This window comes from Dioscorea cayenensis, chromosome 1 (assembly GCF_009730915.1).
Source record: "Dioscorea cayenensis subsp. rotundata cultivar TDr96_F1 chromosome 1, TDr96_F1_v2_PseudoChromosome.rev07_lg8_w22 25.fasta, whole genome shotgun sequence".
Taxonomy (NCBI): domain Eukaryota; kingdom Viridiplantae; phylum Streptophyta; class Magnoliopsida; order Dioscoreales; family Dioscoreaceae; genus Dioscorea; species Dioscorea cayenensis.
The window spans coordinates 6,244,500-6,259,529 of NC_052471.1; the positions used below are offsets into that span (position 1 = coordinate 6,244,500).

A 15,030-nucleotide genomic window follows, 5' to 3' on the forward strand; every position below is an offset into this window, starting at 1 on the left:
AGCGTTCTCAGCGAAGAAACATCACCAATGACGTTTGAGCAGCCGGAGGAGCATGTCCTCCACCACAACTCTGTGCAATTGGTCATGGCCGCACTCTATTGAAGCTATAAGATCTAGCTTCTTACTCAAACTCTCCACTTGGGCGTCCAATGAGATTCTAGAATCAATTTCATGGAGACCCGGCCACTTTTTCTTCTCCCTAGCGTTCCCATGGTAGCTATTTAACCCCATTTCCTCAATCAATTGTGCAGCACTGATCGGGGATCTTGCTACCTAAGCTACCTCCTACACGCCCGCATCCAAGAGTTGCCTTACGTACTCGGGTTCAAACCATTGCGAGAAGGTTTGAACAATCATCACTCCGAGAATCCATGTTGCGGACACTTTTCGTTTGGGAGTTCCTTGAGCCTTTCCCATGTCTCAAATAGAGACTCCAATTCCAACTGCACAAAGGATGAGATCTCATTCCTAAGCTTTGCTGATTTCCCCGGAAGAAAATAACGGGCTAGAAAAGCTTCTACCATCTCCTCCCATATAGTGATTGATGCTCTAGGTAATGAGTGTAGCCACTGCTTTGCTCTCCCCTTTAAGGAAAATGGGAAGGCTCTCAATTTGATGGCATCATCCGTCACACCATTTATCTTTAGCATGTTGCACACCTCGAGGAAGCTCTCTCTGTTACTGTTTGGATCCTCATCGTCGAAACTGTTGAATTGTGCGGACTACTAAAACATATGGATGAATGCCGGCTTTAGCTCAAAGTTACATTTGTAATTGGGGGCGCACAATACTCAATTGTGTCCCAACCTGAAGATGCAGCATAATCGGAGAGTGTTCGTTGTTGCTCATTTTTGATTACGCCATGTTTTTCGAGATCCTTCTACTTCCAAATCAATTTGGATTATGTTGTTCTTACCGAGGTTCTTTCCACTTTTTCTTCTAAGTGTACGTTCAAGCTCGGGGTCTCCTTCAATCAATATTGATGGATTCCCTCGGGTCATAACAGAGCTGCACCAAAAGAAAGAAAAAAAGACAATCAGATCGATGATAGAATAAGAAGATAGGAATTAGAATGTGTGGTGAAATAGCTAAGAAAACAAAGTGCAAAGTATCTCTAAATGCCGGATCGTAACGCGCCAAAAAACTTGACAAGATCCTTGCGTATATCCATGAAGTGCGGGTTTATCGAGTAATAATCCGGGTGACGGGTATCGAATCCTCGAGGGAGTAGGGGAGTAAAGACACTTAGTCGATTCTTAGCTATGTGGAATATCAACAATGATAAGTGTGACAATGATTCAATTCTCAACAATTAAAAAGCAACAAGTAAAGAGTAAAAAGTAAGGAGGAGGTAAGGCAATCGATAAAGATGGGGTACTCGGATGATGCTTCACCTAGGATAATCGTTTCAAGTGCAAGAACTCTCTATTATGCTTCCTAATTAATGCAATGGTAAGTCGTGGAAATCCTTATATACATAGTCCCAAATCTAAGGTCAACTATACTAACTCTATTCATGTCCCGGAGGAGAGATTAAATAACCTCTCAACCTCGCACTCAAAATAAAGTTGCAATGAGCTCTAGGGATTCCAGGTGATAAATCTCTTCCTAATTATAGACCTAACCCTTTCGTCCAGGCGGAATGTCCCTAACCACAATTAAGCCCTAGATACTAAGATCCCTCAGCAGCTTCACTCCGTTGCACTGCGCAGTAAGCCCAGAGATTTATCCTTAGATCATTCACTCTACTATAGCCACAAAGAACTCGAGCGGAGGTAGAATCTATCACGTCGGGAGGGAAAGTGGGACGCTCTGTACCTCTCGAGCTCACCCTCTCAACCCTCTCCAACCTAGCTTTTGTCTAGCAGCTCGGGTGGTGTGTCACTCACTCCACGAGGTTACCTACAAGAACTCTCAACCCTAGTGTCACTCTAGAGGAAATGTTCATACGATCAAGCATTCAAGGTTGGAACTCACAATAAACATCAATTTATTGAAAGCATAATAAAGAAGTTCAAAGAAGCGAATACATCCTAGAGTTCACAATCACCCAAGTACCCACTAGGGTTTAGCTCTCCATGGAGCTAAGTACAATCAAAAGAAATCGAATGTAAAAAGCAATGAATCCATAAAGAAACCCCCTTGATGATCGTAGTCGATGGTCTTGTGGAGAGTCTCTACTCGTCACAAGGGATGCTTTAATCCGACCTAGGATACACCTCGCCGGGATCGATGCTAGCAGCTCTTCCAATAACCTTCTTCCAAATGACGTGCTATGTCGGAGTCGTAGAACCTCTCCAAAAATCCTAGCCAATACCCCTCAAAACTCTAGCCGAAGCCCTCTCTCAAATTGGGGAAAAGATGGAGAAAAGAATACCAAAATCGGGGCTGAATCGACTTTAAATAGGGTTTGGAATCGGGCTACTCCACGGCGTGGGAGGCTGCAGCGCCTGTGCGGAATTTCCACAGGGCGTGGATAATTTCCACGCCCAGTGTGGATTCTCATTTCTCGATTTCTCGGCGGCGGTGAGCAGTCTTTGATGCGGTGCATGCTACAATGTTCTTTGCATTACTCTACTACGATCTTAGACACGAATAACTTCTCAATTCCATATTTTTCATCGGGAGTAGCATAAGCGGGCTGCGTTTATATCGTGAATCACTTGCTTCTTCATTGATATACATGTTGGTGGAGCTCTTGTTCTTATGTGCATAAGTCGAAAATGCTCGAGTGTGTGTTGCCTTTGTGCCCCTCAAATGGATGTGCTCACTTTCGAATCACGAGGAGGTTCGCACATACTCTAGCATCTCACCTGACCTAAGTCTTCGCGTTTGAACCTTAGCAAGATTTCCTCCAAAAAATAGGTGCATTATGATCCACATTGGCCTATTTCCTTCATGCTCGGCCTCACAACCCTACTGCATAAAAAGTAACATAAAAAAACACACCTATTAGTGTAAAAAAACCCGAGAAAAGTAATGCTCAACATAAGGAATGAACACTTCGCATTCATATCGCACAAGCACTTATAAGTGCTTGTGGGATAGAAATAATAATGTTCTTCTATAATAAAGCATTACGTTTATTAGATTTTATGGATAATACTTGTGCATTTGTGTTAGTTTCATGCATATAAGTTAATGAAAGTCGATCATTAAAGAAACCAATGTAGATCATGAATGCACTATTTGGAGAAAATCTTGAGAAGAATGAAAAGAGAACATATAAGTCGGGGTTCAAGATGTGAGAATGTGTACCAACCTCCATGTATTGAAGACTAGCATAATGGTTTGGAGTGGCACAAAGGCGCAGTACGATTCAGGTATCCCGGCAGTGCATTAATAGTAAGATTTTTCCCCCAATGAGGGCCGATTATTGAAAAAGCAAAGCGATCTATGGCGTAAACATGTGCCGTTGATGTTAACTTCGATGAAAAATGGTCGAGAATGTTTCGGGCGGCATTGCGAGTATTGTGGCAAACAATTTAGCAGTATTGTAGTAGGTAATTTTCATAGCGGCGAAAAGGAATTCGGGGAATCCACAGCGGTGTGAAATTATCCACGTCATCCGAAAATCCCGCGCGTGCGACAAATCAAAGGGGCGTGTGGATGCCCGATTTCAACCTAGGGCCGCGTTGACCAGTTTCGAGCATTCTTTCTTCGATTCTTTCTCCCAAACTGGAAGGGGGCTGCTGACTAGGGGACTGAGGAGGTATTCATGGGGTTTTGGAGGTTTTGCTTCAACATTGCACTCCACTTGGAAGAAGGTTGTGAGACTTTCGATGTATCTGTGATCAACGGTGTGTCCTAGACGGTTCAAGAGACTGCTGGAAGAGGCAGGGGCTTCTCCCGCAAGACCATCATCATGACTCCGAGGGGGTTTTTCTATGGATTAATTTCTTTTTACATTCAGTGCATTATTGATTGTAACTGGCTCCATGGAGCTAAACTAGTGGGTACTTGGATTTGTGAACAACAGGATGTATTTTTCATTAAACCTTCTATTATATTTTCATTAATTGATGGTTTTATTTGAGTTCAATCTTGAATGTTTGATTGAATGAATCCTCACTTAGAGTGACACTAGGGTTGAGAGTTTATATTGGTAAGTCTTGTGAATGAGTGACACACCATGAAGGTTAGACAAAGCTAGATTGGGAGAGGTTAAAAGGTGAGTCGGTAGCGTATCACTTTCCCCTTTGATGTGATTTATACTACCTCCAAGTTCCTTTAATTATTTCTGTCGTGGTAGAGTGAGATGGGCTGAGGGATGACCTTCCGCTGAGAGCTTGGTTGTAGCAGGCAGACGGGTGAAGCGTTGAAGTGATTTTTAGCATCTAGGGCTTAATTCGACTAGGGACCTCTCACCTGGACCAAAGGGTTAGGTCTATATCTAGGTAGAGGGTTGAAATTATCCGATTTCTCCTCCAGGAAATGGTATAGAGTTAGTCACCGTGGACCTTAGATTTGGGACCGTGTATTGAAGGATTTCCATGGCTTATTAATGCATAAGTTAGGGAGACATAATAGTTGGTTTTGCACTTGAAAGCGATTGTACTAAGCGGAACAATATCCTAGTACCCCCATTTATATCGATTGCCTTATCTCTCACTTACTTGCTGCTTTTCTTTCTTGTATTCTTGATTACATTTCATCTTATCAACATAATCATTATTCATCTTGCACTTGGTTAGAAATAATTTAGAGTATTTCTTTCTTGCCTATTACGCGATAAACCCGTACACTTGCGGGACATACACAAGGAGCATTGCCAAGTTTTTGGCCTAGTTCTTGGGGGGAGTAGGTGTTTAGAGATACTTTACCTTTGTGTTTTCTAAGCTATTTGTTCATTCATTCTATTTCACATCTTCTTTTTCTATCATCGTTACGATTTGTTCTTCTTCTTTTTAGTACTAGACTCAGGTTATGACCCGAGGGAATCCTTCGATATTAATTAAAAGAAGATCTCGAACTCAAATGTACACTATGAAGAAAAATGGAAAAGAACACATGCAAGAAACCATCAAATCTAGGCTGAGTGAAAGTTGAAGGATCTGGCAACATGTCTGAGCAAAATGAACAGCAGAGACATTAGCGGATTATGCCAGACCATCATTACTGGGGACATAATCTAACATTGTGTGACCCCTGATTATTGCTTTGAACTTTGAGCTGAAACCAACATTTATCCAGATGATTCGATCATCGGTAGCGATTCAATGGTTTGTGCGAGTGAGGATCCAAACAGCGGCATAGAAAACTTCTTGGAAGTTTGTGATATCTTGAAGATTAACGATGTATCGGATAATGCTAATTAGATTTGAGGGCTTTCCCATTTTCTCTAAATGGAAGAGCCAAGCAATGGCTTCATTCCTTGCCAAAAGCATCCATCACGACTTGGAATGAGATGGTCGAAGCTTTTCTTGCTAGATACTTCCCTCTCAGGAAAGTTGGCCACGCTTCATGCAATGAGATATCCTTGTTCGTGCAGATGGAATTGGAATCATTGTTTGACACATGGGAGCATTTCAAGGACCTTTTTGCGAGGTGCCCACAACAAAGATTTCCCGAATGGATGATCATTCAAACTTCCTATAATGGGTTAAATCCGAGTACAAGGCAATTACTAGATGCTGCCGTAGGAGGTATAATGGGGAGTAAAACCTCAGAAGAAGCCCAACAGTTAGTAGAAGACATGGCCATGAACAGTTATCAGTGGAATGCGTAGGAAAGGAAAAAGGTGGCTAGGCTCCATGAAATAGATGTAGTCACTTCATTGGCGAAAGCATAAAGTGGAATTATTGAGTAAGAAGTTAGACATTCTAACTTTTTGAATAGAGTGGCGGCCGTGACTACTTGCACCGGGTGTGGCGGAGGACATGATTCCTCTAATTTCCTGATCTCTATTGGTGATGTATCTTTAGTGGAGAAAGTTGACTTTGACGGTAATGCAATGAGGAACCAAGGTAATCCATATAGCAACACCTACAATCAGGGTTGGAAGTATCATCCCAACTTTTCGTGGAGCAACCAAGGACAACCAAAGGGCATGGCTCCACCAGGTTTCCAACAACAACAAGCCCCAAACATGGACAATAGAGTGTCCGGCTTTGAAACCTGAATAAACGACTTCGAGAAAGCCTTGACTAGATTTGTGCAATTATCAGATACAGGGTTCCAATCGGTCGAGGAAATACTTTGCAACCACACCGCTTCATTACACAACCTAGAAAATCAAGTAGGTCAAATTGCGAAGCCCTTATCGGAAAGACCACAGGCAAGCTTGCCAAGCAATATTGATAAGTGCTCGAGCGATAAGAATATGAAGTGTTCTTTCCTTTTGTTGAGCATTACTTTTCTTTGGTTTTAATGCTAATATGGGTATATTTATGTTACTTTCATGCAGGTAGGGTTGTGAGGCCGATTATGATAGAAAGAAGCTAATGTGGGTCGTAATGCCCTAATTTGGAGAAAATTTTGCTAAGGTTCAAATGCGAAGACATAGGTCGGGTTCCAGATGCAAGAATGTGTGCCAACCTCCTCATACTCGAGTTAGCACAACTATTTGGAGGGCACAATTGCAGTCACATTCAAGCATTCTGACTTGTGCATATAGAACAAGATGTCCACAAACATGTCTGTTATTAAAGAAGAAAAGAGATCCATGATGTAAATGTGTGCCCGTTTGCATTACCTCGATGAAAATATAAATGACAAGGTCCCCTTGCGTATATCGCGCAAGTGTACGGGTTTGTCGAAGTAATAATCCTGGATGAGCGGGTATCGAATCCACGGGGAATAGGGAATAAAAATACTTAATCCGATTCTTAGCTATGTGAAAGGTCAGTAGTGATAAGTGTGAAAATGATTCAATTCTCAAAAGTAAAAACAACAAGTAAGAGAGCACGAGAAAAGGAGGAGGTAAGGCAATCAATAAAGATGGGGTACTCGGATAATGCTCTGCCTAAGATAATTGTTTCAAGTGCAAGAACCCCTATTATGCTTCCTAATCGATGCAAAGGTGAGTCATGGAAATCCTTAATCACATAGTCCCAAATCTAAGGTCAACTATGCCTAACTCTATACTTGTCCCGGAGGAGAGATTAGATAACCTCTCAACCTCGCACTCGAATAGAGTTGCAAAGAGCTCTAGGGATTCCAAGTGATAAATCTCGTCCTAATTATAGACCTAACCCTTTGGTCCAGGTGGAAGGTCCTTAACCACAATTAAGCCCTAGATACTAAGATCACCTCAACGCTTCACTCCGTTGCACGCGTAACTAAGCCCCAGTGGAGGGTCATCCCTTAGACCATTCACTCTATTATGGCTGCAAAGAACTTGAGGAATAGAGGTAGAATCTATCACGTCGGAGGGGAAAGGGGACGCTCCTATATCTCTCGACTCACCCTCTCAACCCTCTCCAACCTAGCTTTGTCTAACGCTCGGGGTGTGTCACTTAATCACAAGGTTACCAACAAGAACTCTCAACCCTAGTCTCACTCTAGGGGAAATGTTCATACAATCAAGCATTCAAGGTTGGAACTCACAATAAACATCAATTAATTGAAAGCATAATAATGAGATTCAATAAAACAAATACATCTTAGGGTTCACAAATACCCAAGTACCCACTAGGGGTTTAGCTCTCCATGGAGCTAAGTACAATCAAAGACATAGAATGTAAAAGCAATGAATCCATAAAGAAACCCCCTCGATGGTCATGTCGATGGTCTTATGGAAAGCCCTCTACTCGTCGTCCAAGGATTCTCTCGTCCTGTATAGGATACGCCTCGACGGAAGCTTCCATACCAACCTTCTTCCTAAGAAATGACGATGTCAGAGCCATAGAACCTCTCCAAAACCTTAGCCAATACCCGTCAAAACTCTAGCCGAAGCCCTCTCTCAAGTTGGGGAAAATATGGAGAAAAAAATACTGAAATCGGGGCTGAATCGGCTTTAAATAGGGCTAGAATCGGGCGACTACACGGGCATGTAGATTTTTGACACGCCCATGTGGAATTTACACACGGGCGTGGATAATTTCCACATGCCCGTGTGGATCCTCTAAATTCCTGATTTCTCGGCCGGCTGTGAACAGTGCTGCTACAGTGTGATCATGTTATTTAATAATAGACAAGTTGGTGGAGCTCTTATTCTATGTGCATAAGTCGGAATGCTCTAGTGTGACTACCCTTGTTCCCCTCCAAATTGATGTGCCAACTAGAATATGAGGAGGTTGGCACACACTCTAGCATCTCACACTTGACCTATATCTTCGCGTTTGAACCTTAGCAAGATCGGTACATTACGATCCACATTGGCTTCTTTCCTTCATACTCGGCCTGACAACCCTACCTGCATGAAAAAAACAAAAAAACACACATATTAGTGTAAAAACTGGAGAAAAGTAATGCTCATCATAAGGACTGAACGCTTCACATTCATATCGCACAAGCACTTATCAATGGATTCGGGAGTATTTCAGGCCGGTATTGTAGCTGGGAATTGTAGAAAATACTATAGCAAAAATACTGCAACAGCACTGCTTACAGCCGGCCGAGAAAACAGGAAAATAAAGAATCCACACGGGCGTGTGGAAATTCCACATGCCCGTGTGAAAAATCCACAAGGGCTCCCACATGGGCGTGTGGATGCCCGATTCCAGGCCTTTAAAAGCCGATTTCAGCCTTGATTTCAGCATTCTTTTCTCCATCTTTTCCCCAACTTTAGAGAGGATGGCCGCTAGGGTTTTTAGAGGTATTGGCTAGGGCTTTGGAGAGCTTCTACGGCCCAAAAATCGCGCGCCGTTTGGAGGAAGGGTAGTGGGAGAGCTTTCGTTCGCATCTATCCGGCGAGGTGTATCCTAGGCCGGACAAAGGGACCCTTGTGACGAGTAGAGGACTCTGCACAAGACCATCACCATGACTAATGAGGGGGTTTTCTATGGATGATTTGTTTTTACATTCGATTTCTTTGATTATATCTAGCTCCATGGAGTGTTAAATCTCTAGTGGGTACTTGGGTATTTATGAATCCTAGGATGTATTCATTTCATTGAATCTCTTTATTATGCTTTCAATTAATTGATGTTTATTGTGAGTTCCAATCTTGGAGACTTGATTATATGAATACTCCCCTAGAGTGACACTAAGGTTGATAGTTCTTGTTGGTAACTCTTATGAGTGAGTGACACACCATGAGAGTTAGACAAAGATAGATTGGTGAGGGTTGACAGGGTGAATCGAGAGGTAGCGGAGTTCCCCTTTCCCCTCCGGTGTGATCTATCCCACTTCCACATTCCAAGAGTTCTTTGCGGCCATAGTAGAGTGAATGGGCTAAGGGATAACCTTCCGCTGGGGTTTAGTTGCTAGTGCAATTGAATGAATCGCTGAAGTGATTTTAGCACCTACGGCTTTATTGTGGCTAGGGATCTTCCACCTGGACCGAAGGGTTAGGTTGATACATAGGAATAGGGTTTATCAATTGGAATCCCTAGAGCTCATTGTAATTCTATACGAGTGGGAGGTTGAGAGGTTATTCAATCTCTCCTCCGCGACATGTATAGAGTTAGGCATGGTTGACCTTAGATTTGGGATCATGTAATTAAGGATTTCCACGACTCATTGTTGCATCAATTAGGAAGTATAATAGAGGGTTCTTGCACTAGAAATGGTTATCCTAGGCGGATCTATATCCTGGTACCCCATCTTTATCGATTACCTTACCTTCTCCATCTTGTTGCTCTCTATCTTGTTGCTTTTATTTTCATTATCTCATATTTTGTCACACTTATCACTATTCATCTTCCACATTAGTTAAGAAACTACTTAAGTGTCTTTATTCCCTACTCTCTGTCGGTACGATACCCACTCATCTAGGATTATTAGTTCGATACGCGTACACTTGCTGTTTACACGCATTTACGGACGTGTCAAGTTTTGGCGCTGTTGCCGAGGAGTAGGCATTTAGAGATACTTTGCGCTTTGTTTTCTTAGCTATTCATTCATTCTATTTCATATCTTCTTTTCTATCATCGTTCTTATTTTGTTTTTTTTCTTTTGGTGCAGCTCCAAGTTATGACCCGAGGGAACCCTTCGATATTGATTGAAGGAGATCCCGAGCTTGGACGTACACTTAGAAGAACATGGAAAGAACCTGTGCAAGAATTGTCTAATCTAGCTGATTTGGAAGTAGAAGAATCTGAAAACATTGCAAAATAGAATGAGCAGCAGTGGACCTTATCCGATTATGTCAGACCTTTAGTATTAGGGACACAATCGAGCATTGTGTGTCCCCCAATTACAGCTCATAACTTCGAGCTGAAGCAAGCATTCATCCACATATTACAGCAATCCGCACAGTTTAATGGTTTGGCCGATGAGTATCCGAACAGTTATATAGAGAACTTTCTTGAGGTATTTGACATGCTTAAGATAAACGGGGTAACAGATGATACCATCAAGTTGAGGGCCTTCCTATTTTCCTTGAAAGGGATAGTGAAGCAGTGGCCACACTCATTACCTAGAGCATCAATTACAACATGGGAAGAGATGGTAGTAGCTTTTCTTGCCCGTTATTTCCCTCCCAAAAAATTTGCAAAGTTTAGGAATGAGATCTCATCCTTTGTACAATTGGAATTGAAGTCTCTATTTGAGACGTGAGAAAGGTTCAAGGAGCTCCTGAGAAAGTGGCCGCAACATGGATTCCCAGAGTGGACAATTGTTTAGACCTTTTACAAAGGTTTAAATCCAAATACAAGGCAACTCTTGGATGTGGCAGCATAAGGTACCTTAGGTAGCAAGACCCCCGGTGAGGCCCGTCAACTAATTGAAGAAATGGGGTTAAACAGCTACCAATGGAATGCTAGGAAGAAGAAAAAGGTGGCTGGCCTCCATAAGATAGGTGCAGTAACCTCATTGGCGGCTCAAGTGGAATCATGGAGTAAGAAGTTAGATCTCCTAACATCGAATAGAGTGGCGGCGGTGACTACTTGCACCGGGTGTGGTGGAGGACATGCTCCCTGCGATTAACCGATCTCTATTGGTGATGCATCTTCGGTTGAGAATGTCAATTTTGTAGGTAATGCTATGAGGAATCAAGCATACCCATACATTAACACCTACAATCCCGGTTGGAAGAGTCATCCCAATTTCTCGTGGAGTAACCAAGGTCCACAAAAGGCCATGGGGCCACCGAGTTTCCAATAACAATAGCAAGCCCCAAACATGGAAAACAGAGTTTCAGGTGTGGAGACCCAAATGAATGATTTGGAGAAGGCCTTAACTAGGTTTTTGCAATCATCTATTACAAGGTTCCAATCAGTTAACACTACACTTTGCAACCACACCGCCTCTTTGCATAATCTTAAAAATCAAGTAGGGCAGATTGGGAAGTCCTTATCGGAAAGGCCACAAGGAAGCTTACCGACTAACACTGAGATCAACCCTAGAGAGCATGTGAAGGCGATCACTTTGAGAAATGGTCAGGAGGTTGAGGGTAAGCTTCCGAGTGAGAAGCCCAATGAACACGCACACGAGGTTATAGAGGATGAGAAGGGAGCAAGCAAAGAGAAGGAGGTCACACCCCCACCTTTAAAGCCAAGAACCCCTTGTCCCTCTAAATTGAAGAATGACCAAGGGGATGAATAGTACAAGAAGTTTCTGAGTTTGTTCAAACAATCCCAGATCAATATTCCTATTGTTGAGGCATTGACTCAAATGCTCAAGTCTTGGGAGACAACCCAAGTGTTTACTGTTTTCTTAATTTGGTAGTTTAGTGTTTGCTTGAATAAATTGTTGAGTGTTGGTGTGTTGAGTTGTAGATGCTTTTGCTATGATTTTCTCATGGACTTGTAATTTCACCTTGTGTTTTCATGTGAACTTGACGATGTTTTAGTCCTTTGAGCTACCTATCATGTTTCTCACTGGTATAGTTTGCATATTAGGGCAGGCTCTGAGTGTGTAAACATGTTCAGAAATTTTCTGCAAAGGCTACAGAGTTTACTAAGGCATCCAGAGAAAACACACGGGCATGTGGAATTAACACACGCCCGTGGTTTTGTATTGTGAGCTCATCCATAGAAGGCAAAGAAGCGTGGACTCACCCCTGTGAACGACCTTGTGATTCTCGCATGCCCCTCGGTAATTTTCGCACGGGCATGTGATTTCCTTCAGAGACTTGGCAAACTATCTCGAGAGCACAAAGGGGTGTGGACTCGCCCCTGTGGGCGAACTTGTGAAATACGCACAGGCGTGGGTAATTTCCACAGGCCTGTGCGGATCTCTGCAAATAAGCTCTCTCCATCCTGAGAAGACACAGGCGCATGTGGCTGCCCCTGTGAGTTAGGCTTGTGAATTCCCACGCCCGTCCAGAATTTCCACACGGGCGTGTGAAACATTTATCGATTTTTTTCAGGTGGATAGAGAAGCCACAGGGACGTGTGGCAGCCCCTGTGGATTGGGCGCACAGGCATGGGTATTTCCCACACGCCCGTGTATTTGTGATTAGAGGCAATAAGTGTTTTCCCGAGAGTGCACAGGGGCGTGGAACACCTGTGAAGCTTTCCTGTGGAGGCGCACGGGCGTGGGTAATTTCCGCACCCCCGTGCGGTTGTATAGAACGCCAAGAGGCCCGAGTCTTTTTTTTGTATGGATTATTGTTTCTCTTTACCCTCATAACCTTTATTCATCTGAGAGCACTCTTATATTATTTCCTGTCATTGTATCACCGATTTTGAAGAATTTTGTTTGTTTTTCTGGCAGATTCTAAGTTCTCTCATCTCAACTCGTCGGTAAGCCCTATATTTGAGTTCCTTCACAAATTCATGACCTACATCGATGAAATCAGTTAATAATGCTTTGTTTCTATAATTAGAATGATTGTATACATTTAGCGTGAAGTTAGCAATGATGTAATGGCACATTTGTAGATTTTTGAGGTACAGCCATGCGTTATTCATGCCCCGTGGATCCACACGAGCGTGTGGAAATTCCACACGACCGTGTGGATTTCTGCAGCATTCCTTAATTAACTTGTTTGATCGATGTTTTTTTAATTTTGTAGATTATGGCAGCCAGGTTAAAGAAGACAGATGATAAGTGACCGTGAGAGTCGTCTCCTGAGTCCGAGAGCAAGAGATTCACCATCCCCGAGCACCAGGCTCCGTTTGAGCATTTGTCGAGACTTCAGTTCGGACAGACTCGATTCTTGGACACGAGTATACTGAGAGACTTGCAGCATGGAGATGAGTTGGAAGATGAGGTTGAGGATCTTGTTTCGGTGGATGGTTGGAAGCAGTTATTGTCGATTAGAGAGCCAGCCATCCATGAGCTTACATTGGAGGTCTTGTCGTCATTAGAGTTCGACAGATCCTATGTGAGATTTGATAGCATCGACGTCGTTCAGTTCAGAGCACTTGGACATCACTATAGTCTGAGTATCACTAAGTTCTCAGTTCTGCTCAGCTTGTACGAGGAGGCATTTACAGAAAATAAGGAGTATTCTCAGTTACTTACAGATTATCTTGGAGCCTTGACCCCACAGAGATCTTACAGAGCATTATGTGGTCAGGGCCAGTATGAGCCGGGGGTGTCCAAGGCCATATGTCTTTCCCGACCTATGTATCGATATCTACATGCCATCATGAGCAAGGCGATGAATGGCCGTGGTGATAGCACTAGCGTTCTGAGCCGGTAGGACCTTCTGCACTTGTATTCGATGATGCAGCGCATACCGATCCATCTAGGGCACATCGTCGCTATGTACATTCGACATCAAGGCCAGTATGCCATATTGGGAGCTATCTTCTCGGATCCATACATTATGAGATTATCTCTGGGTATGGGTCTCTTGGGCATGATTCATGGGGCTGAGAAGACGAGTATACCCGTGCTCCCTCGAGCCCCGGAGATGATGAGATTGATGGGCATGGTTCGTAGGGTTCAGACGGGGGTTTGTGCTCTGGTGCTACCAGTTCTGGAGATAGCCGAGGAGGAGAATGATGATGCATAAGCTTCCGAGCCTACCCCCGGGCCTCAGCCAGCACTGATGAAGACTGAGGCATCTCCGATGGCAGAGGATCCACCCTAGGTACACATGTTTTGACCATCTCGAGCCCATGATTGCTTTGAGAGGCTCGAGAGTGCTATGGGGGGTGCTTCGGACAGAGACTGCTGAGATTCAGGCTGCGCAGCCCACACAGCATACAAAGTTTATGGCACGTTTTGACATGTTACAGCAGATTTTAGAGCGAGACGTCGCCCCGTCATTTGTCCTATGGCTGAGAACTCCCAAGGCATGTCTAGCACCTCCATCCCTTATTCCAGCACCGGTTGACCCACTATGTACTTCATCACCAGCAGCAGCAGCAGAGGAGCCAGAGCACGAAACTGATACTTGATTTGTTTTTTGTTTCATTTCTTTACTTTTGCACTTATATTTGGGACTTGTATTCTCATAAAGGACTCCCCTTCTAAGTTTAACTTTTATTTTGCTGTCTCATGTTGTATTCATTACTTCATCTTTTATATACTCGAGTTGTTTTATTTTTATTGGGCTTCACTAAACTCCCTCGTGTATGCGTGCAGACGGTTTTGTCATCATGGGAAATAAGAACTCTGTCATTGGCATGGGCAAGGTGTTTCGGCACTTGCCCGTGTGAGCTTCACAACTCGTTGGAACAACACTCCCAAGGACTTTGCTCCATCAAATGCAACACTAGGAGTTAGGGGAGTATTGTTTTGATTGCTTATCCCATATTTGAATTTAATTGATATACATTATGAGTGAGCTTACATGAGTACATTGACGACAATGTACAACTTAAGTGTGTGTGTGTGTGGGGGGGTGGGGGGTGGTGGGGAGTTTCATAGTGCACACATCTTTTATACTATTTTGATTGATATACATGCTCACATAACTAATGGCGGTTCACTTCAATTGCAATGACTACATTTGTGAGTTTACCAGAAGTTTTAAGATTGAATATCCTCATGCTCTAGTTTTTGCTTGAATTTATAGGAATTTTTGGC

At 43.2% G+C, this 15,030-nt stretch overlaps 2 non-coding genes across 2 annotated transcripts; one reads left to right on the forward strand and one right to left on the reverse strand.

The window, feature by feature from the left end:
* The first annotated feature begins 366 nt into the window (after nucleotides 1-366).
* Nucleotides 367-476, forward strand: LOC120266922. Its single transcript, XR_005538323.1, has one exon. It is a non-coding gene; the product is annotated as a small nucleolar RNA R71 (small nucleolar RNA).
* Nucleotides 477-10,599: 10,123 nt separating this feature from the next.
* LOC120268019 lies at nucleotides 10,600-10,706 on the reverse strand. Its single transcript, XR_005538695.1, has one exon. It is a non-coding gene; the product is annotated as a small nucleolar RNA R71 (small nucleolar RNA).
* Between the last annotated feature and the right edge of the window lie 4,324 nt (nucleotides 10,707-15,030).